The sequence below is a fragment of the Diospyros lotus genome, chromosome 8 (genome assembly GCF_014633365.1).
Source record: "Diospyros lotus cultivar Yz01 chromosome 8, ASM1463336v1, whole genome shotgun sequence".
Taxonomy (NCBI): Eukaryota; Viridiplantae; Streptophyta; class Magnoliopsida; order Ericales; family Ebenaceae; genus Diospyros; species Diospyros lotus.
This window is the reverse complement of record NC_068345.1, coordinates 31,297,797-31,303,800: the sequence shown is the minus strand read 5'-3', so window position 1 is coordinate 31,303,800 and position 6,004 is coordinate 31,297,797.

Below are 6,004 nucleotides of genomic sequence, written 5' to 3'. Positions count from 1 at the left end.
GCAGGTGATGAGATTGAGTATTCGGAGCCGGTGGAGATTCCCAGGTGACGGCATGGTGTTGACATGACTCTCATTAATGTGGATAGGATCAGCCATTAATGAGGATAGGATCTGAGGTGGGCGTACAGATACCTAGTAGAGGCTGCAATGATGTTGTTGTAGACTGATGTAGGACCAGGATGGGGCCTAGATCAGGCCATAAGGGAAGGCCTAGATTGGGCTATGAGGAAGGGGCCAGATTGGGCTAAGAGATGGGCCGAGATTAGGCCATGAGGGAGGGCTAAATTGGGCCGAGATTGGGCTATGAGGGAGGGGATAGATTGGACCCTAGTACACAATAAAAATAATAAAACCCTAGGACTTCTCTTTACTTGAGGCACAAAAGATTGGGGAGGAGCTTCGAAATGGAGCATCATTAAGGAAGGATTAAAGGCATCTGTAGAGGGTAACTCAATGACTTTGAGGAGCAGTCAGAGCTAAGTTCCCAACAATGAGTATGGGATCCTCCGCCGCATTTGAAGCGTTAGCATCCAAATCCACAAAAGCATTTATCATCTCAAGATTCCCTTGGTTGCTTGAATATATGGCACCTAAGGTCTAAAGAGATTCTCTAAGTCATTGACCAGGCAAGAATTGAGATAAGTCTCTAGTATCTCAAGTTTAAGATCATAGAGACATTGATCTGGAAAATTGAAACTCGAGGTTTTAGGAATAAAGACCAGCTCATCGAAAGACTGACCTAGCCACTTTGCCTCGAGGAACGAACGAGCCAGCTAGAAGCCATACTTGATGAAGCTGTTAACATACATCTTCTTTTTGTTAAAACAATCCTAAGATAATCGACATTTGTGAACAACCTCAACCCAAATCTTTATGCAATCCTACTCCAGTCGAAGCTCAATATTCTTGATATCTTCTTGAAGATCCAACTCACGAACATGACAAGAGGCCAATTCATTTTCCTGTTGATCCTTCTCTAGAATGAGAGCAAAATAAGCTTTCTTGGTGTCCTGATGAACCTTCTTGTTCTCTTTTTTCATCCTTTTTAGACTCCAAATTTAGTCCTTAAGTGTGTTAACCTTTGCAGCATGACTAGTACTGATATTTTCCAAATGATCAAGACAGTCCCCACATTCCTTTATTAACTCATCTTGGTTCCTCTAGCCTCCAATAAGAATGCTGGAGAGACTGGTGGAGTTGGGCATTTGCATCCCACTTCTCTTTCTTTCTCATCTAGCATTTGAACTCTTCCTAGTAGCAGTGGTAAAATGCTCGACCCTGAGCATTTGCCGCCTTCACCTTTTGAACGCTCTAGAGAAAGTAAAAAAACAAAAGTCAGAAAAGAGTACTTGCTAAAACATTGAAAGGCATAAATCAAAGTGAAAAGATCCTTACATAAGCTCTCGCTCAAGCTTGTCCATTACAAAGGGGAAGTTGCCAAAAATTTTCTACTGGTCCTAAGGTAGAATCATGGAATAAATCAAGCGAGCATCATTGTCTGGGTCCTTGACAGAGTCAATGTCGACCACTCTAGGATAAACTTGGAAGTTGTCCCCTTTTAGTCTTCGCCCATCAGTGAGTTCAATCTAGCAAGGTTAGGAGAGAGTTGACTTTAGGAATGATAGGGGTGGTGCGCAAATTTCCCTCTGCCACTAAGGTCCTTCGGTGTTTTCTATGGGGAGACCAAGGAAGATTTGTTGATAATTATGCTTTAGTTGCTAACTCATCCATGAGTTTAGGAGGTTGTTATTTTTTCTTCTGTTGCAGATTTTTTAGAACTTTATTATGTGCTTATCAACTCAAGTTTAATTGCATAAATTTAGCTTTTTGTTGAAAGGTTATAGCTAATTATGAGAGAATTTGTAGCGGGTTTCCAGGATTAGCAGCTGATTTAGTTACAAATCTCTTATATTTAAACTTTGGTGGATTTAATAAAAATAGTGTGAGTGATTTCAACTTTAGAAATCCATAATAATACCAACAAATGGTATCAGAGCGTTTTTCTTGAGGGACTTGTGAGTTGAGAGAAACAAAAAAAAAAAAAAACATATTCACAAACACTCAAATTCAAGCCAACAATCTGCAAAGATGGAAACAGAATCAAGTCACGGAATGCCGACAACACCGATATTTGGTGGCGACAACTATTAGGTATGGGTTATTAAAATGAAAGTCCATCTCAAGGCATAGGATCTTTGGGAAACAGTTGAGGAAGATTACGTAGTCGTTGATTTGCCAGCCAATCCAACTATGAACCAAATAAAGATTCATAAGGAGAGGAAGACAAGGAAGGCTAAAGCCATGGCCTAGTGTATGCTGCAATTTCTCTCAATATTTTCACAAAAATCATGAACCTGCCTTTAGCAAAAGCCATTTGGGATTATCTTAAAGAAGAATATCAAGGCAATGAACAAGCAAAAAATATGCAAATGTTAAACTTGATCAGAGAGTTTGAAATGCAAAAAATGAAAGAGTCAAAAACTGTGAAAGAGTACACTGACATGTTGTTCAGCCTTGCTAACAAAGAGAGGTTGTTAGGTAATGATTTTCCTGATCAAAAAATTATTGAAAAATACTTGTTACACTTCCAGAGAGGTATAAAGCCACCATCTCTTCTCTAAAAAATGCTAAAAATTTGTCAAGCATTTCCTTGATAGAGTTAATTAATGCTTTACAGGTTCAAGAACAAAGAAGATTGATGAGACAAAAAGGACATATTGAAGGGGCTTTTCAAGCAAAGTCTATGAAGAAACAATGGTGGAAATCATCATACTTGTCCTCATTGTAAAAAGACAAATCACCTAAAAAATAAGTATTGGTGGAGACCAGATGTCAAATGCAATAAATGTGGTCAATTGGGTCATATGGAGATAGTGTGCAAAAATCAACAATAAAATAAAACCAAAGCAGCAATGAACAGCCAATCGAAGGAGGAAGAGTTATTTTAACCCTACTCAAAATCATACTTATGCCTCATAACCATAAACCTTAAACCATAAAATGCCCATATGTCTATATCCAAAACATGTCAAAATTAAAAATTTGCAACCCCAAAGCAAGGAGGAGTGTTGATAATTATGCTTTAGTTGCTGACTCATCCATGAGTTTAGGAGGTTGTTATTTTTTCTTCTATTGCAGAGTTTTTAGAACTTTATTATGTGCTTATCAAGTCAAGTTTAGTTGCATAAATTTAGCTTTCTGTTGAAAGGCTATAGCTGATTATGAGAGAATTTGTAGCAAGTTTTCAGGATTAACAGCTGATTTAGTTACATATCTCTTATATTTAAGCTTTGGTGGATTTAATAAAAATAATGTGAGTGATTTCAGCTTTAGAAATCCATAATAATACCAACAAGATTACACTCTTAAGTGAAGGCGGGTTCCCTTGTCATGAGAAAGTGCAAGGCAACTCAAGCTATTGAAGCAAACAAGCAGTCTCACCTTTCTTAGGATACCACGGCTCCCACCGCTCAGGTCGAGGCAGATAAGGCTCCTACACCTCCCTTTTTTTCTCGTCAAGGGTAGTCTAATTTGGAGAAAGGGCAAAAGTCATGGCTCATTTGCCCTTCTCTCTGATAAAATAGTGAGGGCACCTCCAAGTAGGTGGGGTTTGGCCCGATTGAGGCGCAATCATGACAAGGGAACCCACCTTCACTCAAGTAACTAGAGGAGTTTCACTTATTTGAGGTTGAACCGTAGAGGCTCAACTTACTTGAGAATGAAAAAAGGGGAGGTGTAGTAGCCTTATCTACCTCAACCTAAGCGGTGGGAGCCATGGTATCCTAAGAAGGGTGAGACTGCTTGTTTGCTTCAATAGCTTGAGTTGCCTTGCACTTTCTCATCTCACTGGCCTCCATCCTTTTGCGCATTACATCGGCAAAATGATCCATATCTATAAACACAAGGAAACAAATTATCATAAAAGTAAAGAAAAATCAAAACAAAAAAGAAAAAGAAAATACCTTCAGTAGAAGCTTGCTCCTGTAAGGGGGTGGAGTATGTGAGTGAATGTCCACCATTTTCTTTTCCTCATCTCCCTCCATTCATTATCATCAAAAGAGAGGGCATCAACAGACGAATAACCGAAGGACTTTAAAAGGAATGTCATCCTTAGAAGGTCCTCAATGTGTTCCAAAGGGAGCTCCCCTTTCTCTTCGAGTATAGGAAAGTCTCCTCTATCAGAGGTCTCACTGAGGAAGCAGTTCCCTCGCAGAAAGAGCTAGAAGGTTTTATTGGCTGTGCAACCGAAAGCCCCTATCCAGCTACAACTACATTCTTGGGGCTTAACACCTCGACCTTGTGAGACTAGCATTTCAATGTCCTCATGACAATGCACACAAACTTTTTCAAGGGAGCTGCTTGAACTATTTGTGCTTCCCACTCTTCGTCCCAACACCATGCAAAGGTACATTCTGGCTCACTGGTGGCTTCACCATAAACCAACCAGCCTCAAAATTATCAACTTTATTAGGAAGATCAGCAAGCAATCTCTTGATCCCTAGTGACCTTTAAAGGGTGAAAAACCCAATCCCATGGTGTATCCCCCTCACTCGATAGAAGTAACTAAATAATTTGAGAGTGGGCACCACGTCTCTCTGATGGAACAAGCCTGAGAATGCCACCGGTTGGGCCCATTTGCTCCAGTAAAGTTGGGCTGGAGCCTAACAACTTTCCCTCCAGAAGTTCATCCCAAACTCAAGGATGGGAAACTAAAGACTGGCTAATGAAGCTTCATGAACTCCTATGCAGTCTTCATCAACTTAAGCAATGCATGTATTCACCCCCACCCCCCAAGATATATTATCTCATAATCATTTAAGAAAGCGTACAACACATGAACCCTTACAAGATTTGTCGCTGAAAATTAGGACTTAATACCTAAGATTATTTCCTTTTCCTCAAGAGTAGGAGGTTTCCGTGCTTCATTCTAGCCATCACTAAAATCTCCTAAGTATAAAATTTGGAGAAACTTACCAAAGAAGTTCAAAAAGAACGATTGAGAGAGTCGGCGGGAGACTTGCAAAGAGTAAGAAAGTCTTTCGAAGGCAGAGAAATCTTAAGAAGCTTTAAAAGATTTTGACTTTCAGTGAAAATGAAAATAATTAAGGCCCATCTTTTATAGAGGGAGCCCCTCTAGGATCACTGGAAGAGAGAAACAAAACTTGCATGATGGTTTTGACCTTGGGTGAATTAACTTACACAAAGGTAAAAAAAAGTTCATGAAGAAAGTCCTGAACATGTATCCATAAGAATCACCAGGAAAAGGGCAATTTTGATAAAAATTAAACACTTTCCTTTGAGAGACTTTGAAGAAAAAATTGAGCAATTGATGTACACATGAGAGTCTCTAAGAGACTCTCCCAGGAGGCTCCAACGAGGGGTGAGACATTTCTCCAGGGGATGATTATAGTCTTTGGGAAAGTCTTTGAGAGTTTCTTGGAGACCCTTCCACAAGGCATTTTCTACCGAAGAGACATGCCAGTATCAATTCTGAGAATGAAAAATTATTATCACTACCTACCTAACTCAACCATAAATAGAAGAGAACCCATTTTCTCATATAAAACACTTTTACTTTTCTAAGAGTTTTGTAATCTCATCTAAGAATCTGACGTGAACATTAGGGTGTTTGCACAAGAAATGTTTTGTGCTTTTTGATCTTTTCTTTTTTGCAGAGTTATTGAAAGTTAGAGACAAAATCTTTGACAAAAAAAATTATTATTATATTCAAATAACAACTACTAAATTATACTAAACCCAGTTCCACTAAAACTTTTTAACTTTGTATCTAAAATATTGTAATCTCATATCTACCCTTAAAAGGTTGGACGAATTAAATTTACATTTCTAGCTTAATTGAATTTGATCATGAGTCAAGTTGAATAATCCAATTATTTTACAACATTCAAATTTACTTGATGAGGTTTAAGATTAGAAAAGTTGAGGGTTTCTAAACGTATTTAGACTTCAAATTTGTTTAAATAACAAGCTAGTTCAAACGTAG